Source organism: Eriocheir sinensis, chromosome 36 (genome assembly GCF_024679095.1).
Source record: "Eriocheir sinensis breed Jianghai 21 chromosome 36, ASM2467909v1, whole genome shotgun sequence".
In the NCBI taxonomy this organism is placed as follows: domain Eukaryota; kingdom Metazoa; phylum Arthropoda; class Malacostraca; order Decapoda; family Varunidae; genus Eriocheir; species Eriocheir sinensis.
This window is the reverse complement of record NC_066544.1, coordinates 9,779,238-9,798,277: the sequence shown is the minus strand read 5'-3', so window position 1 is coordinate 9,798,277 and position 19,040 is coordinate 9,779,238.

Genomic DNA, 19,040 nt, shown 5'->3' with positions numbered 1-19,040 from the left:
CTCCTCTCCCTCCTCCCTCCTCCCTCCCTCCTCTCCCTCCCTCCCTCCTCTTCCTCCTCTCCCTCCTCTCCCCTTTCTCCCTCCTTCACCCATCATTGTTAAGAGTAGAAATAACGAGGGAGAGGAGGACACCTGGGGGGGGGGGGGAGCGGAGAGAAGAGGGGAGGAGGAGGAAAGATGGAGGAAAAGGAATAGGTTAGAGTGGAGGAGGAAGAATAGGAGGAGGAGGAGGAGGAAAATAATAAGGAACTAGAGGAGAAAGGGGAGGAAAATGAGAAGGATAAAAGAAAGGAAGAGAAAAATAAAGAAAACGAGAGAAAAAAACAGACATGCTTAAAGAAAACAAACTAAAATAAAACAAAAAAAGGAGGAAAATGAAAAAAAGAAGAGAAGAAGAAGGAGAAGAGGGAAAGTAGAGTGATTAAAAGTATAAAGAAAAAACAAAAAAAAAGAACAAGAAACCATAATAATAGGAAGAAAACGGATATATGAACAACGATACGAGAGAGAGAGGTGGGGAGGGCGCGGGGGGGCGAGGCGAGGGCAGGGGGAGGGGGGGAGGGGCAGCTTTATTGTATGCCGGGTGAATAGGTTTTTCAAAGCGAGATTAATCAGGAGTTGCTTCACTTACTCAAACATCTACACACAAAGACGCATTGTTCCTTGGCCTCCCGACTCCTGCTCTCTCTCTCTCTCTCTCTCTCTCTCTCTCTCTCTCTCTCTCTCTCTCTCTCTCTCTCTCTCTCATATCCGTTTTCTTCCTATTATTATGGTTTCTTTTTCTTCTTTACTGTTTTTTTCTTCTTTTATTCGTTTTACTTTCCTTCTTCTCTTCTTTTTTTCATTTTCCTCCTCCTTTCCCTTTTTATTTTCCACCTGTTCCTTTTCTCTCTCTCTCTCTCTCTCTCTCTCTCTCTCTCTCTCTCTCTCTCTCTCTCTCTCTCTCTCTCTCTCTCTCTCTCTCTCTCTCTCTCTCTCTCTCTCGTATCGTTGCTCATATATCCGTTTTCTTCCTATTATTATGGTTTCTTGTTCTTTTTTTTGTTTTTTCTTTATACTTTTAATCACTTCACTTTCCCTCTTCTCCTTCTTCTTCTCTTCTTTTTTTCATTTTCCTCCTTTTTTTGTTTTATTTTAGTTTGTTTTCCTTAAGCATGTCTTTTTTTATTCTCTCGTTTTCTTTATTTTTGTCTTCCTTTCTTTTATTCTTTCTTTTTATCTTCCTCTTCCTCCTCCATTTCCTTTTCCTCCTATTTTTCCTCTTTACTATTTTCATTTTCTTAACTTTTTTTTTCACTCAGATTTTCGTTTTTTTTTCTTCTCATTTTTATATCTATCTTTTCCTTCCTTCTTTCCTTCATTTTCCTCTTCTTCCCCATCCTCCTTTTCCTCCTTTTCTCTTTCCTTTATTGAATTACTCCTTTCTTTCTTGGTTCCTCTTGTCACTCCCAATGTCTTCCCCTCTCTTTCCTCCTCCCCACCCCTCATTCTCTTCCCCTCACTCTCCCCTCCCCCTTCTCCCCTCTCTTCCCCTCACTCCCCCCTCCCCTTCTCCCCTCTCTTCCCCTCACCTCCCCACATCTCTCTTCACTGTGCTACTCCTTCACTCCTCCCCTCCCCTCCCCTCCCCTCACTCTTCCTCTCCCTTACTCTCCCCTCCCCATCCTCCTCCCCTCTCCCCTCCTCTCCCCTTCTTCGTCCAAAAAAGCCATTGTGTGTGAGAGAGAGAATTCTGACTCCCCTTGACAATAGCTCCCCTCTCCCCTTTCTCTCCCCTCTCCCCCCTTTCTCTCCCCTCTTCTTTCTCCTTTAGTCCCTTCCTCCCTTTCTTTTTCCTCACTGTCTCCTTTACCTTATTCTTCCTTCTTCCTTCTTCTTTTCCTCTCCATTTCCTCCTCATCTCCTCCCCTTTCTCCCCCCTCTCCCCTTTCTCCCCTCTCCCTTTTCCCCTCTTCTTTCTCCTTTAGTTCCTCCCTCCCTTTCTTTCCTTACCGTCTTCTTTACCTTGTTTCTCTTTCTCTTTCTTTTCCTCTCCTTTTTCTCCTCCTCCTCCTCCTCCTCCTCTTCCGTTTTTATTTTACTTTTTCTCTCCCTCCTTCTCCTCCCCTTCTTCCTTTCCCCTTTTTTTCAGCTCTTCTCCCTTCTCCCTCCTTTTCTTTTCCTCTGTTTCCCTTGTTTTCTCTTCCGTCTCCTTCCCCTCTTCCCATTTTTTCATTTTCCTCCTTTTTCCTCTTTTTCTTCTTTCCCTTCGTATCTTTTTTCTTTGTTTCTCTCTCTCTCTCTCTCTCTCTCTCTCTCTCTCTCTCTCTCTCTCTCTCTCTCTCTCTCTCTCTCTCTCTCTCTCTCTCCTTCTTTCTCAATTTCTCCCCCTCTTCTCTCTTTCTCTTCTTGTTTTAGTGTTCCTTTTTGTCTCTCCCCCTCTCTCTGTCTCCTCCTCCTCCTCCTCCTCCTACCTCCCTACCAGTATTCTCTCCCTCCCCTCCTCTCTCCTCCCCTCCTCATCTCTTCCTTTCCCCTCTTCTTTCCCCTCTTTGCTTACCTTTTTCAGCCGTTACCTGTTCAATTTACTTTCCCTTTTCTTCTTCTTCTTCTTCTTCTTCTTCTTCTTCTTCCTCGTCTTCTTCTTCTTCTTCTTCTTCTCTTTTGTTTTTATTTTCAGCTTTTGTTTATTTATTTTGTAGGAGGGATAACTTTTTTCAGAGAGAGAGAGAGAGAGAGAGAGAGATTAGGATCAAATCTCAAATCCTTCCCCTTTCCCCTACCCCTCTCCTCCCCCCCTCCCCTAACCCTCCCTTACCCTTTCCCCTACCCCTCTCCTCCCCCCCTCCCCTTACCCTCCCTTACCCTTTCCCATTCCCAGTCCCTCCTCCTCCTCCTCCTCCCCTTACCCTCCCTTACCCTTTCCCATTCCCTCCTCCTCCTCCTCCTCCTCCTCCTCCTCCTCCTCCTGCCTACAAGGTTTCTGTGTCTATAATCCGACAAAAGACTTTCACTCTTCATGTAAATATTTCCTTTTCTTATACTCTCTCTCTCTCTCTCTCTCTCTCTCTCTCTCTCTCTCTCTCTCTCTCTCTCTCTCTCTCTCTCTCTCTCTCTCTCTCTCTCTCTCTCTCAATCCGTTTTTTTTTATACCTTTTTTCACTATTTTATTATTTATTCACATCCGTTTTTTTTTCCTTTAATTCTCTCCAAAGATTAGTCTAGTTTTTCCTATATTTCTTTTTCTCTCTATTATTTTCGCCTCTATATTAATTTTGGGGTTTAGTTTCCCGTCTTGGTCTTCATTTTCTTCTCTATGTTCCTATTGGTTTGTCTATCTTGTTTTTTTATTTTTTCTTAACTTTACTTTCTTACTCCATTTTCTTTACTTACGCTCAATACATTCTTTATTTCATGGTTATTTTTTATGCTATCTTATTTATCTTATTATCTTATTATCTATTTTCCTTACTTGCGCTCTATACATTCTTTACTTTATGGTCATTTTTTTATGCTGTCTTATGTTATGTTAGTTTTATGTGAGGTTTTCCTTCTTAACTTCAATTCTTTTCTCTATCCCTCTTTCTTTATCTACTTTTCTTTTATCAACGTCTAATTTCTTTTCCCTGTTCATGGTCATTTTTTTATGCTATTCTATGTTAGTTTTATCTCAGGTTTTCCTTCTCACCTTCATTTTTTTCTTTATTACTGTTTCTCTTCCTAGTTTTCTTTTATCAACGTTTACTTTTTTTTCCCTATTCTATACCCACAGTGCATCTCTCGTCTCGCTCTATAGGGGCTGAGGAGGAAAGGTGAAGGAGGAAGAGGAGGAACAGGATATAGGATGAAGGTTAAGGAAGGGAAAATGGGGAAGAAAAGGTAGGGAGAGGAGGAGGAAGGAGAGAAAGTGAGGAGCGTTCAGGAAGGAGAGAAGGAGAACTGAGAAGGTATTACGGAATGAAAGGAGGAAGAGGAGGAACAGGATAAAGGTTAAGGAAGGGAAAATGGGGAAGAAAAGGTAGAAAGAGAGAGGAGGAAGGAGAGAAAGTCAGGAGCGTTCAGGAAGGAGAGAAGGAGAACTGAGAAGGTATTACGGAATGAAAGGAGGAAGAGGAGGAGGAGAAGAAGGAGGAAGAGGAAACTGCGAAGGAGGAGAAGAAGAAGGATTTGCATGGTAAGAGTTGAGGATAAAGTAGAGAAGAGGAAGAGAAGAAGAACTGAAGAAGAATGAAAAGAGAGAAAGAATAAAAGAAAGGGTTAAAGAAGGAAGGAAGGAAGGAAGGAAAGGAGAAAGAAGAGGCGAAGGAGGAGGGAGGAGGAGAAGACAAAGATTCAAGGGAAGAGGAAGACTTGGGAGGAGGGGAAAGGGGGAGTTCTAATGGGTGAGAGGGAAGGGGAGGGGAAGGGAGGAGGAAGGGGGTGAGGGGGGGGGGGAAAGGGGGAAGGGGGGGGTTGCATCCTTTCCGAAGTGAAATTGGAGATCCGTGTTCCGTAAGATCAATATTTTTGCGTGTGTGTGAAGCGTGAAGAGGAGGTAAGGGTGTTAGGGGGGGGGGGGAAGGGAGGGGAGGAAGGGGTGATGGGGTGAAGAAGGAAGGAAGGAAGGACGGAAGGCGAAAGGAAGGAAGGGATGAAGAGTGCATTGGTTTTGTGAGAGAAAGGAAGGAAGGAGGGAAAGGAAAAGAAAGGAAAGGAAGAAAGAAGAAAGGAAGAAAGGATGAATGTATTAAAGAATGAAGGAAGGAAGGCTGGGAAAGGAAAAAAGGAAGGACGACGAAGGGAAAATAGGAAGAAGGAAGGAGGGAATAATCCAATAAAGAATGACGGAAGAAAGGAAGGAAGAAATGACGACGTAAATTCAATAGAAAGAAATGAAAGAAGGAAAAAGGAAAATAAAATACGTAGAATGAAAGAAGAACGAAGATAGAAAGAGTAAAGAAGGAAGAAGCGAAAGAAGGGAATATGGAAATTAGAAAGAAAGAAGGAAGGAAGCAGAAATAACAAAAAAGAAGAAGAAGAAGGAAAAAAAGGAGAATTGGACGATGAAAATAAAATAGAAAAAAATAATAAAATAATGAAAAAAATAATTAATCTACTCTTCGTGAAACAGATTAAGGGGACAAACAACGAAGACGATAACAATAGAAAAAAACAGAAAAAAGAAACTGATAATAAACTGAGGGAGAGAGAAAGGAAGGAAGAACAAGAGGGAGAGAATAAGAGGAAAGAAGAAAATGAGAAGGAAAGAAGAGAGGAAGGAAGGAGGAAGAATAACAAAAGAGGAAGAAGAATAAGAGAGAGAGAGGAGAAGAAGAAGAAGGTGAAGCGAAGGAGAGAAGAGAGGAAGGAAGGAAGAACAAGAGGGAGAGAATAAGAGGAAAGAAAAAAATGAGAAGGAAAGAAGAGAGGAAGGAAGGAGGAAGAATAACAAAAGAGGAAGAAGAATAAGAGAGAGAGAGGAGAAGAAGAAGAAGAAGGTGAAGCGAAGGAGAGAAGAGAGGAAGGAAGAGGGAGAGTAAAATGAAGGAAGAGGGGAATGAAGAATGGTAATAGGGAAAGATGATGGGGAAAGGAAAAAGAAAGGTGATAAAGGAAGGAAGAAGAGAAAGAAAAGAGAAAGAGGGAGGGATAAAGGATGAAAAATAAAATAAAGAAAAAAGAAAAGAAAAGGAGGAATAAAAAATGAAAATAAAAGAAAGAATGAAAAATAAAAGAAAGAAAGAATGAAAAATAAAAGAATGAAAAATGAAAGAAACAAAGAATAAAAAATAAAGCAAAAAATAAAATAAAAACGCAACTAACAATAAACGAGGGGAAGGGAGGAAGGAAGGAAGGAAGGAAGGAAGGAAGAATAAAGAGACGAAGAGGGAAGAAGAAGAAAATGACAATAACAACAATAATAATAATAGGTAGGAAGGAAGAAAGTGCTTAAGTGTGAGGTATGACAAGGGTGATCAGGCGTAATTAAAGGGACAGGTGAGAGAAAATTAAAGGTGAGAAAAAGAGAAACAGGTAAGAGAAAAAAAAATAAAACACGGAAGAAAAAGATTAAAGAAAAAAAAAAGAAAAATTGGGGGATGGCTTATTATCATCATCGTGTGTGTGCGTGTGTGTGTGTGTGCGTGTGTGCGTGTGTGTGTTTGTTTTGGTTAATGAGAGAGGGAGAGAAAGAAAAAAAAAGGATTGTGGAGCCATTGAAGGGAAGTGACAGAGAGCCCTTGACGGAGGAGGAGGAGGAGGAGGAGGAGGAGGAGGAGGAGGAGGAGGGAGGGTATCAGCAAACTCTTGATATGACAGTCAAATGATCAGCACTCGATGGAGGGAAGGGAGGGAGAGAGGGAGGGAGGGAGGGACGGAAGGAAGGAAGGAGGGAGGGAGGGAGGAGGTGGAGGAGAGATGGAGGTAAAGATTGTGGAGGGAAGAAAGGTTAATGAGAAGGTGGTGGTGGGGGAGGAAAGGAGAGGAGAGGAGAGAGAAGAGGAAGGAAGAGGGAAAAATGACAAAGGAGGAAGAAGAATAAAGAAGGAAGGTGGTAGCGAGTAGAAGAGGAAGAAGGAAGAACGAAAAAGAGGAAAAAGTAGAAAGTAAAGGAGGATATAAGAAAGAACAGGAAGGATGGAGAAAAATAAAATAGAAAATGAGGTAACAGCTAAACGAGAGAAAATAAGAAAGTAAATAAAAACAAGAAAACAAACAATAGGAATAAATAAAGGCGAAAAAAAATATAAAATAGTAATAAAAGGAGACGTTGAGGATAATATTGTTAACAGTCGTGGTGGTGATGGATGAGTTGTTGTTGTTGTTGTTGTTGTTGTTGGTGGTGGTGGTGGTGGTCACGTGAAGGCAGGTAGAAAAGCAATACAGGTGGTTGGACAGGTTAATATCCGCTGCACACACACACACACACACACACACACACACACACACACACACACACACACACACACACACACACACACACACACACACACACACACACACACACCTTACCTGGGCTTGATTGTGTGTTACCTGTAATTAGCAAAGATCATTATTATTATTATTATTATTATTATTATTATTATTATTATTATTATTAGTAGTAGTAGTAGTAGTAGTAGTAGGTGGATAGGTTAGTGCATTAAAACAAAGGCTATAAATATGAATGAGAAAACGATAAGATGAATATTGAGTTAATTGATAGACAGACAGACACAGACAGACAAACAAATAAAACATGACGAAACGCAGGATCGGAGTTGTTGTGACGAATGCTAAGACGAGACACAAGAAGAGGAGGAGGAGGAGGAGGAGGTGGAGGAGGAGGAGGAGGAGGAGGAGACTTGCATATTACCTCCAGAAAGCGTCGTTAAGTTCAATACAAGGGAGATTAAAGCGATTTTTTTTTAGTGTTGGTGAATCTCGAGGGAGGAGGAGGAGGAGGAGGAGGAGGAGGAGGAGGAGAAAGGACGACGAAATGAGTAGCGTGTAGTAATAGATCTCTCTCTCTCTCTCTCTCTCTCTCTCTCTCTCTCTCTCTCTCTCTCTCTCTCTCTCTCTCTCTCTCTCTCTCTCTCTCTCTCTCACCTGCCAAATGAGTCTGGTCCCTCGAATCCCGACTAATTAATGAGCGCTTGACTGAATCGCTCACCTGTGTTGCCTTGTTTTGTGTTGCGAGTGTGTTGGGTTGTTAGTGTTGCCGTATTGGGTTGCGAAGGGTTGGGGTGAGGTTGGCTTTGTGTTGGGTTGAGTTGGTTAGGTTAGGTTAGGTTAGGTTTGTGTTGGGAATGTATTGCTGTGATGTGCTGTGTTGGTAAGGTTAGGTTAGGTTAGGTTAGGTTAGGTTTGTGTTGTGAGTGTATTGGTGTGTTGGGTTGTTGGTTTGGTTAGGTTAGGTTAGGTTTGTGTTGCGAATATATTGGTTTAATGTGTTGAGTTAGGTTAGGTTAGGTTAGGTTAGTGTTGCGAATGGTGTAATGTGTTGTGTTGTGTTAGGTTAGGTTAGGTTTGTGTTGCGAATGGTGTAATGTGTTGTGTTGTGTTAGGTTAGGTTAGGTTTGGGTAGGTTAGTGTTGCGAATGTATTGGTGTAATGTGCTGGGTTGGGTCAGGTTGGATTTGTGTTACTGGTGTCTTTGTGAGTTGAGTTGGATTTGTGTTGCTAATGTCTTTTGAGTGATGTCTTGGGTTGGGTCTTGTTGAGTTGCTTCGGTTGGGTTGCTAGTGCGTTGGGATGAGTTGAATTGGGTTTGTGTTGCGATTCGTGTGTTGTAAGTCGTTGTGTTGCGTCCTGATGTACTGTGTTGCGTTGTTAGTGTTTGGGCTCGGTTCGGTTGGGCTTGTTTTGCGTTTGATGTGTTGTAGAGGATTCATGTTAGTTGTTCTTGCGTTCTCATGTTAAAGTGCGTTGTGTTGTGTGATGGGCTTGTTGTTGTTATTGTTGTTGTTGTTGTTGTTGTTGTTGTTGTTGTTGTTGTTGTATGTTATTTTTTTGTGTTCATTGTTTCTTTTTGCTCATTTTCTTGTTGTTCTTGATCTTTCTTTTCTTTTTCTTCTCCTTCATTCCTATTTTTTCCTATCTGCTTTTCATATCCGAGTATTTTTTTCTGTCCTTGGAAACTTATCTCTCCTCTTCTTCTTCTTCTTCTTCTTCTTCCTTCTCCTCTTCCTCCTCCTCTTCCTCCTCCTCCTCTTGGTGAATCAAAACTAGATGCAGAAGTTTTTTTTGTCTTTTTTTTTTGTCTGCAAGTTGAAGTTGTCTCTGATATATCTCCGCGCAACTTCCTCCTCCTCCTCCTCCTCCTCCTCCTCCTCCTCCTCCTCCTCCTTTCTCTTTCTCCTCTTCCCTCTTTCTCTTCCTCTTCCTTCGTCCTCTTCCCTTCCTTCCATACATGCATCTCTTTCTCCATTCCTATATAAACTCTCCTCTCTTTTTCTTCTTTTATTTGTCTTTTCTTACTTTCAAAACTTTTCATCCATATTTATTTTATCCGCTTCCTCCTCTTTTCATCTCCATTCTTTTCTTCCTGTTATACGCCCCTTATTTTCCATCACTTTCCTCTTTTTTATAATTTTTTACATACCTCCAATCTTTCCTTTCTTCCTTTCTCCCTTGCTTTCTTATCTCATCACTTCATATCTTTTCCTTATTTTCTTATGTCATATTTTCTACCAATTATTTTTTCCTCTTGTCCTTCATTCCTTCCTCCCATCCTTCACATACTTTTCCCACTTCCTTCCTTCTATTTTCCTTTCTTTTCATCCTATCCAGTTTTTTTTTCCATCACTCATTTTCCTTCTATTGTCATCTTTCCTACATGCTTCCTATCTTCCCTTCCTCCTCTCCTTCCTTCCTCTGTTTTTTTTTTGTTTTCCTTCTCTCTTTTCCTATTTTCCTGGTTAGTTCTTTTTCTGTCATTCATTTTTCCTTCTTTCATTATCTTTCCTACATGCTTCCTATCTTTTCTTCCTCCCCTCCTTCCTTCCTTCCTTCCTCTCTTCTGACTTTCTTTCCTTCTCTCTTTTCATATTTTCCTGGTTATTTCTTTTTACTTCATTCATTCTTTCCTTCTTTCGTTCTCTCCTTTCTTACATGTCTCTTATAATTCCTTCCTCTCTTCCTTTCTCCCTCCCTTCCTTCCTTCCGTCTTTCTTTCCTCCTCCTTTCTTATCATATCATCCTGTTTTCTTTCTTTTCCCATCACTCATTCTTTTCTTCTTTCGTTCTCTCCTTTCTTACATACTTCTTATCCTCCCTCCCTTCCTTCCTCCCTCCCTTCCTTCTTTCCTCCCTTCACCCTTTCATTGCGTCTCCCTTTCTTTCTTCCTTTCTGCTATCCTTTATTTTCCTCCACTATTTTTCCTTGTCTCTTCTTTCTTATATACCTCACATCCTTCCTCCCTTCCTTCCTTCCTTCCTGCCCACCCTTCCCTCCTCCCTTCCTTCCTCCACACACACACTTTTCCTCCCTCCTCGCCTCCTCCCTCACAAGTTTTTCCTCCCAGACGGAGTCATTACCACTTCCTTTTTGGGCCAAAGTTCACGTTTTTTGGCCGCCCGAAGGAGGAGGAGGAGGAGGAGGAGGGAGATGACAGCGGTGAATATGAAAAAGAAGACAAAGATAGGAATTGGAAGAACAACAAAAGTATAAGGAGGAGGAGGAGGAGGAGGAGGAGGAGAGCGTTGAGTATGAAGAGAAATACTTAGATAAAAAGGATAAAACAACAACAAAAAGAAAAACAAGAATAAGAGGAGGAGGAGGAAGAAGAGGAAGAAATAATAACGAGAAGGAAGAGGAGTAATATGAAAAGGAGGAGAAGGAGGAGGAAGAGAAGGAGAAAAAGAAGAGAGAAAAAAAAGAGGGAATGGTATAGGGAGGAGGAGAAAAGGCAATGGAGGAGAAGAAGGAAGAGGAGGAGGAGGAGGAGGAGGAGGCGGAGGAGGAGGAGGAGGAGGAGCATCATGGCGTCTCGGTTACCATGGCAACTCTCTACATGTAAACATTAGAGGGGAGGGGAGGGGGAAGGGAGGGGAGGGGAAGTAGAGAAAAGGGGGGGAGGGGGGGGAGGGAGCTGGGCCGGATGTGATGCTCATTTATCGTGTGTGTATGTGTATGTGTGTGTGTGTGTGTGTGTGTGTGTGTGTGTGTGTGTGTGTGTGTGTGTGTGTGTGTGTGTGTGTGTGTGTGTGTGTGTGTGTGTGTGTGTGTGTGTGCATCTCTCTCTCTCTCTCTCTCTCTCTCTCTCTCTCTCTCTCTCTCTCTCTCTCTCTCTCTCTCTCTCTCTCTCTCTCTCTCTCTCTCTCTCTCTCTCTCTCTCTCTCTCTCTCTCTCTCTTTGTTTTCTCTCTGCATATTCAAACTCTTCCTCTCTCTCTCTCTCTCTCTCTCTCTCTCTCTCTCTCACACCCAGACCTGTTTTGTTTTCTCTCTTGCATATTCAAACTCTTCCTTTTTCGTGTCCTTTTCTTCTTCATCTTCTTGTTCTTCATGTTCTTGTTCTTCCCCTTTTTCTTCTTTGTCATCTGTCGTTTTTCCTCTTCTCGTCCTCGTCCTCCTCTTCCCTTCTTCTTCCCTTCCCTTCCTTCCTTTTTTTCGTGTTTTCTCCTTGTCTTCTGTTTTCCACCCCGAGGAAGAAAGAACACCCTTGTCTTCTTCATTTTTCCTCTCCTTTTCTTCCTGTTCTCTTTTTTTTTCTCATGTTATTCCTTTTCTTCATCTTTCTTTTCGTATATTTCTCATTCTGTTTTTTCCTTTTTATGAGACCCATGCCTATACAGTAGATTTGTATTGCTATCTCTACTAATACTACTTCTACCATCACAACAGGTACAAAAATTACAACCACTTCTTCACTCCCCTCCTTTTCCCCCCATCCCCTTCCCCTTCCTCTAACCCCCTCCCCTTCCCATCACACTGGACTCTCACATGCAGACAACTATTTACTCATTTACTCATCATTATTTACTCATTTACTCATCACTACTTACTCATTTACTCATCACTACTTACTCATTTACTCATCACTACTTACTCATTTACTCATCACTACTTACTCATTTACTCATCACTACTTACTCATTTACTTATCACTACTTACTCATTTACTCATCATTAATTACTCATTTACTCATCACAAACTACTTACTCGTTTACCCTTCGCTCTTTACTCATTTACTCACCACTACTTACTCATTTACTCATCACTACTTACTCATTTACTCATCACTACTTGCTCATCTATTTATCACTACTTACTCATTTACTCATCACTAACGCATTTAGTTAATAATACTTACTCATTTCCTCATCACTACTTATTTAGTTACTCATCACTACTTACTCATTTACTCATCACTGCATAGTCATTTACTCTGCTTACTCATTTACTCATCACTACCTACTTATTTACTCATCACTACTTACTAATTTACTTATCACTACTTACTCATTTACTCATCACTACTTACTCATTTACTCATCACTACTTACTCATTTACTCATCACTACTTACTCATTTACTCATCACTACTTACTCATTTACTCATCACTACTTACTCATTTACTCATCACTACTTACTCATTTACTCATCATTACTTACTCATTTACTCATCATTACTTACTCATCACTACTTACTCATTTACTCATCACTACTTACTCATTTACTCATCATTACTTACTCATTTACTCATCACTACTTACTCATTTACTCATCACTACTTACTCATTTACTCATCACTACTTACTCATTTACTCATCACTACTTACTCATTTACTTATCACTACTTACTCATTTACTCATCATTACTTACTCATTTACTCATCACTACTTACTCATTTACTCATCACTACTTACTCATTTACTCATCACTACTTACTCATTTACTCATCACTACTTACTCATTTATTCATCACTCCCCTCAGCTATACTTTTTAGTTTTTTCTCCGTGTTTTCTTTTCATTACTCTCCTAATAGCTATGCCCTTCCTCTCTATCCCCCCCTTTTCCCTTTATCCTCCCCCGTGCCCTTCCCTCATTCCCCTTCCCTCATTCCCCTCAGAAATAGTAAACTGGACACACACACACACACACACACACACACACACACACACACACACACACACACACACAGGACCCATACAGCCATTCAGTCAACTACCCATTACACCCCCATTACAGACGCCGCCTTCCCCCCCCTTCCCCCTCTTTCCCCTCCCCTTCCCATCACTCCCCTCTCTTCATCCCTTACACACTGGACACCCATACAGCCATTCAGTGAACTTCCCATTACACCCCCATTACAGACGGCCCCTTCCCCTCCCTTCCGCTTCAACCCCCTCCCCTCATCCCCTCCACTCATTCCCCTCACAAATAATAAATATCAGCGCCGGGCCCTCCGCTCCACGGCCGCCATATTTCAAGGCACGAGACATGGGGCGCCCGGGGGCAGAGGGACCGACGCCCCGCTGCCGCCCCAAGAAATAATGTGCAATTTTCGTAATGTCCTGAGCGTGGGAGAGAGAGAGAGAGAAAGAGAGAGAGAGAGGGTTGTAGTAGTAGTAGTAGTAGTAGTAGTAGTAGTAGTAGTAGTGGTGGTGGTGGTGGAAGTGGTTATGGTAGTGTTAGGTTAGGTTAGGTTGAGTTAAGGAGGAGGAGGAGGAGGAGGAGGAGGAGGAGGAGGAGGAGGAAAGAAAGGAGGAGGAAATTATTACTCCCTCCATGTCGTCGGTGTAAGAGAGAGAGAGAGAGGAGGAGGAGGACAACGACCAGAGCCAAGGAAGATGAAAGATTGGAAGAGAGAGAGAGAGAGTCGCCACGGTCCTTCCAGATAGGATTTCCAAGGATGAGTTATTGTGGAGAGAAAGAGAGAGACACGAATTTTCACACACCGAGAGAGAGAGAGAGAGATAAGGTTATAGGGTCTTGCTTTATTGTTTGTTAGAGAAAAATTGTGACATATTAGAAAAGGAAAATATCTAATCAACAAATGGATGGGAAAAAAAGAATGAAGAAAGAGAAAAAGGAAGAACGTTGAGTAAAAGGGGAAGAAGGGAAGCGAAAAGAGAGCTGGGAAAAAAAAGAGGGAAAATAGAAAATGGAAAAAGAAAGAAAGAAAGAAGAAATTGGAACAGAATAATGAAAAGAGAGAAAACGAGAGGAAAGGAAAAGGAAGAAAAAGTAAATGGAAACGAAAGAAAGGAGATAAGGAGAAAAGGAAGGAAAGTTAGAAATTATAGAAGGAAAAATAACAACCTGAGGAATAGAAATAAAAAATAAAATAAAAAAATGATGAAAATGAAAATTAGAAATGAGAGAGAGGGAAAGGAGTGAAGGAGCGAGGAATAAAAAAAAGAAAAAAAGAAAAGGAAGAGGAGAAAAGAAGTAAAGAAGAGGAAGAAAAAGAGGGCTAGTCAAGAGGAAGGAAAGAGGAGGAAGAGGAAAAGGAAGATTAGAAAGAGAAACTAAAAAGAAGGAGGAGACGAGAGAAAGAGAGAGAGTATGACGTGTAATTCTAGGTGAGTATCCCTCTCTTCCTCCCCATTGTTGGTCCTGACAGGTGTGGGGGGGAGGGGGGGGGGAGGGGTGACAGGTGGGGAGGAGGGGGGAGGGGAGGAGAGAGGGAAGGGAGGTGTGATGGAGGTAGTGTTTTTGGAAAGGGAGGGATGGGGGTGGGGGTTATGGGAGATGGAGGGGAGGGTAGTGGTGATGGGGAGAAGAGGAAGGGAAGAGAAAGACAGTGGGGAGAAGGGGAGGAAGATGGTCACTTTCTCCCCCTTCTTTCTTCCCTTCACTTCATTTTTCTTACATCTTTCTCCCCTTCGTTTCATATCTCCTCCATTCTCCCCCTCTTCCTCCCCTTCGTTCTCCCCCTCTTTCTCCCCTTCATTTCATATATCCTTGATTTCATTCTCCCCCTTTTCCTCCCCTTCATTCCCCAATTCACCTTTTATATATCTCTCTTTCTCCCCTCTCACTACATGTCTCCCCTTCCCTCTCCCCTCTTCACCTCATATCTTAATTTCTTTCTCCCCTTCACTTAAAATCTCTTTCATCTTCCCTCTTTTCCTCCCCTTTAATCTCCCATTCACCTTTTTTATACCTTTCTTTCTCCCCCTCACTACATATCTCCCCTTCCCTCTCCCCTCTTCATCTCATATCTTCCCCTTTTTTCTCCCCTTCATCTCAAATCTCCTTCATTCTCCCACTCTTCCTCCCTTCATATCTTCACTTCTTCCTTCTCTTAACATCATGCCTCCCCTTCACCTCATCTCCCCTTCTCCCCTTCTCATACCTCCCCTTCTTCCTCCCATACAACCCATAATCTCCCCTGACTCCTCCTCTTTACCTCATATGTCCCCTTCCTTCTCCCCTCTTCCCTCCACCTCATCTCCCCTTCTCCCCTTCTTCCTCCCCTACACCTCATACTCTCCCCTGCCTCCACCCCTTCACCTCATATATCCCTTTCCTTCTCCCCTCTTCCCCTCCTCATCTCCCCTTCTCCCCTTCTTCCTCCCCTACACCTCATACTCTCCCCTGCCTCCACCCCTTCACCTCATATATCCCTTTCCTTTTCCCCTCTTCCCTTCCTCATCTCCCTTTCTCCCCTTCTTCCTCCCTTTCACCTTATAATCTCCCCTGACTCCTCCCCTTCACCTCATATATTACCTTCCTTCTCCCCTCTTCCCTTCACCTCATCTCCCCTTCTCCCCTTCTTCCTCTTCTACATCTCATAAGCTCCCCTGACTCCTCCCCTTCACCTCATATATTACCTTCCTTCTCCCCTCTTTCCTTCACCTCATAATCTCCCCTTACTTCTCCCCTCTTTCCTTCACCTCATAATCTCCCCTTGCTTCTCCCCCTCACCCCATATCTCCCCTTCTTGCCGCCTCTCCTTACATCACAAGGTTCTATAAAGCCTTTCAATCTCTTTTTTTCCCTTCTTCCTTTTTTCCTTCTTCCCATTTCCTCTCATCCTCTTTTTGCCCTTTCCTCTCTTCCTCCTTCCTCTTCCCTCTTATTCACCGCTTCTCTTGCCATTCCGCCCTTCGCTCCACACCGCTTATATGCATCACAGAAACTCGATTAATTTTTACATAATCTATACATACATACATACATTCATTCATTCATACATACATACATATACAGACAGACAGGCAGACATACAGATAGAGAAACATATTTACATACATATATTCAGACAGGCAGATAGACAGACAGATAGACAGACAGACAGACACAGACGTTAACCTTTTCACAGCTTCTTGGTTTCAATTACTGTATGAATGTATGTGTCGAGTTATTATTATTATTATTGTTATTATTATTATTATTATTATTATTATTATTATTATTATTATTATTATTATTATTATTATTATTATTATTATTATTATTGTGTATTATGTGTTATTGTGTGTGTGTTATTGTGATTATTATTTGTTGTTGATGTTGTAGTTGTAATTTCAGAGAGAGAGAGAGAGAGAGAGAGAGAGAGAAAATAAGGGAGGTGAAAGGACAGAGAGAGGATGAGAGATTGAGAGGAAGTGAGGAGAGGAGAGATTGAAAGTGAGGAGAGGAGAAATTGAGAGAGAGAGAGAGAGAGAGAGAGATGGAAAATGAGAGAAAGGAAAGAGAATGAGTGTGAGAAGCAAGCCAGCCATGCAACCTCTCTCTCTCTCTCTCTCTCTCTCCCTGGATGAAGCAATCAGCCTCTATCTCAATACTGTGCAGCATGTGGCTAGGGGAGAGAGAGAGAGAGAGAGAGAAGAGAGGAGAGAGGAGAGAGGCAAGGGCGATATGAAACGGTCTGAGAGAGGATGAAGGAAAGGCAAAAAAAAAAAGGGTTGAAATGAAGGTGATAAAATGATAAGGAAAAGAGAGTGAGTTTGGGGCAGGTGGATTCAGGCGTTTATACATTTTCCTTTTTATTTATTCATTCCATTTATTCATTCATTTATTTGTTCTCCTTCATTTATTTTTTTTCTTTCTCTCGTATTCGTTTTGTTGCTTTTTGTTTTTCTTTTTTTTCTCTTCGTGTGTTTTCGGATTTTTTTTTTTTTTTAGGTGTTTCGGCCCAAATTGTGTTGTTATAAGTTATTGGGTTTTGCTTTCTCTGTCTTTATTAACGCTATCTTTATTCTCTCTCTCTCTCTCTCTCTCTCTCTCTCTCTCTCTCTCTCTCTCTCTCTCTCTCTCTCTCTCTCTCTCTCTCTCTCTCTCTCTCTCTCTCTCTCTCTGTACATGAATATCACCTGCAATCTACCTTTATCCTTCCTCCTCCTCCTCCTCCTCCTCCTCCTTCTCCTCCTCCTCCATCACCATTCCCCGGCCCCAAATCCCTTCAGCCTGGGGAGGACCGGGGAGCAAGATGTTACCCTCCCCATTTCTCATCGCCCTTGTTTCCTTTGAGAGGAGGAGGAGGAGGAGGAGGAGGAGGTGGTGGTGGTGGTGGTGGTGGAAGGGAAGAGATGAATAGCTAGGAGGAAGAGGAGGAGAAAGATGATGACGATGGTGATGGTGATGATGGTGATGCTGCTGCTGCTGCTGCTGCTGATGATGATGATGATGATGATGATGATGATGATGATGAGGAGGAGGAGGAGGAAACATGGGAACATGGACGTGCAGGCAGCAGAAAGCCTATTATCTCATAACTAGGCTGCCTGCTTTCAGTGATTTAATCAATCCGTTTGCCGCAGGAGTGGCTTGCAGGGAAGGATTAAAGCACTTGTGTACCTAATCTTGGATACGTTCAGTTCACTCCCGATGCAGCAAAGTGGCGATCAATGCGTTTCTTGAAGGAGTTGATGGTCTCTGCGCTAACCACTTCTGCAGGGAGGCTGTTCCAGAGGAAAAGGAGGAAGATTATAAGATTAGTTTTTTTTACTTTTGTCTTCATAATTAAAGAAAAAATCTCTCTCTCTCTCTCTCTCTCTCTCTCTCTCTCTCTCTCTCTCTCTCTCTCTCTCTCTCTCTCTCTCTCTCTCTCTCTCTCTCTCTCTCTCTCTCTCTCTCTCTCTCTCTCTCTCTCTCTCTCTCTCTCTCTCTCTCTCTCTCTCTCTCTCTCTCTCTCTCTCTCTCTCTATCAGTCACCGCCATTGACCTCACGTACTCTACCTTACCTTCCTCCTCCTCTTCCTCCTCCTCCTCCTCCTCCTCCTCCTCCTCCTCCTCCTCCTCCAGTCCATCAATAAAGTCACCGTCACCAATCCTCTCTCTCCTCCCTCCTCCTCCTCCTCCTCCTCATCTCTCTCTCTCCTCTCTCTCTCTCTCTCTCTCTCTCTCTCTCTCTCTCTCTCTCTCTCTCTCTCTCTCTCTCTCTCTCTCTCTCTCTCTCTCTCTCTCTCTCTCTCTCTCTCTCTCTCTCTCTCTCTCTTCTCCTTCTCTCCCTCCCTCCCTCCCTCCCTCCTTCCTCCTCTCCACTATTTAAACAATCAACAAAACTTTCTCCTCATTTGTTTTCCTCCCTAAAAAAAGGAGGAAAAAAAGTGGAGGCATTTTTTCCTCCAAGCTCCCAATCAGGTCTCTTTCGGGTCCCTCTTCTCCCCTCTTCTTTTTTTTTCCTCCTCTTTACTTTTTTTCCTCCTCTTCTCCTCCAAGTTTTTTTTGCTCCACTTTCCTGTTGGTTCATTTTTTCTTATCATCTTTATCATTTTCTCCCTGATTTTGTTAGTTTTTATTCATTCTCTCTCTCTCTCTCTCTCTCTCTCTCTCTCTCTCTCTCTCTCTCTCTCTCTCTCTCTCTCTCTCTCTCTCTCTCTCTCTCTCTCTCTCTCTCTCTCTCTCTCTCTCTCTCTCTCTCTCACTTGGGGAACCCTTCTCAATTTCCCTTCGCTATATAATTTTTTTCCTCTCCCTCTTTCCCTCCCTCCCTTTCCCTTCCCTTCCCTTCCTCCCTTCACCCTTCGCTCTCTAAACAAACCAACAAACCTCTCTTTCCAAGGAGGAGGAGGAGGAGGCTGGTGTACTGGAGGGAGACGGAAAAAAGGAGATGAAATAGAAAAAAAAATAGGAGGATTGTAAATGAACCCTGGTAGATCGAGGAAGAGGAAGGGGAGGAGGAGGAGGAGGTGAAAGGAGAGGAAAAAAAAAAAGAGGAGTATCTGTAAGTGAACACGAGAAAAGGAGGAAGTTGAGAAAGGGCAAAAGGGAGTAGGGGAAAATAAAAGACTGTTGTTGATACGTCTTTAAGATATGAAGGAGGTGGAGGGAAACAGTGGAGGAAAGTTTTAAATAAGAACATAAGAAAAAGAAGAAGATATGTAGAAGGAAGAAGGGGAAAAAGAGTAATGTGTGATATAAGAATAGGGGAATGAGAAGGAAGAAAAGAATGAGAAAGGGAAAGAATAAGAGAATGTTTTGATTAATAACACAAAACCAGGAATAGCAGAAGGAAGAAGGAGAAATGGAAAAAAATATTGAGTAAGGACAGGAACTCACGAACAGGGGGGATGAGAAGGAAGAAAAGAATGAGAAAGGGAAAGAAGAAGAGAATGTTTTGGTTAATAACACAAAACCAGGAGGAGGAGGAGAAGGAAAAAGAAGGAGAAATAGAAAAAAAAAATGTTGAGTAAGGACAGG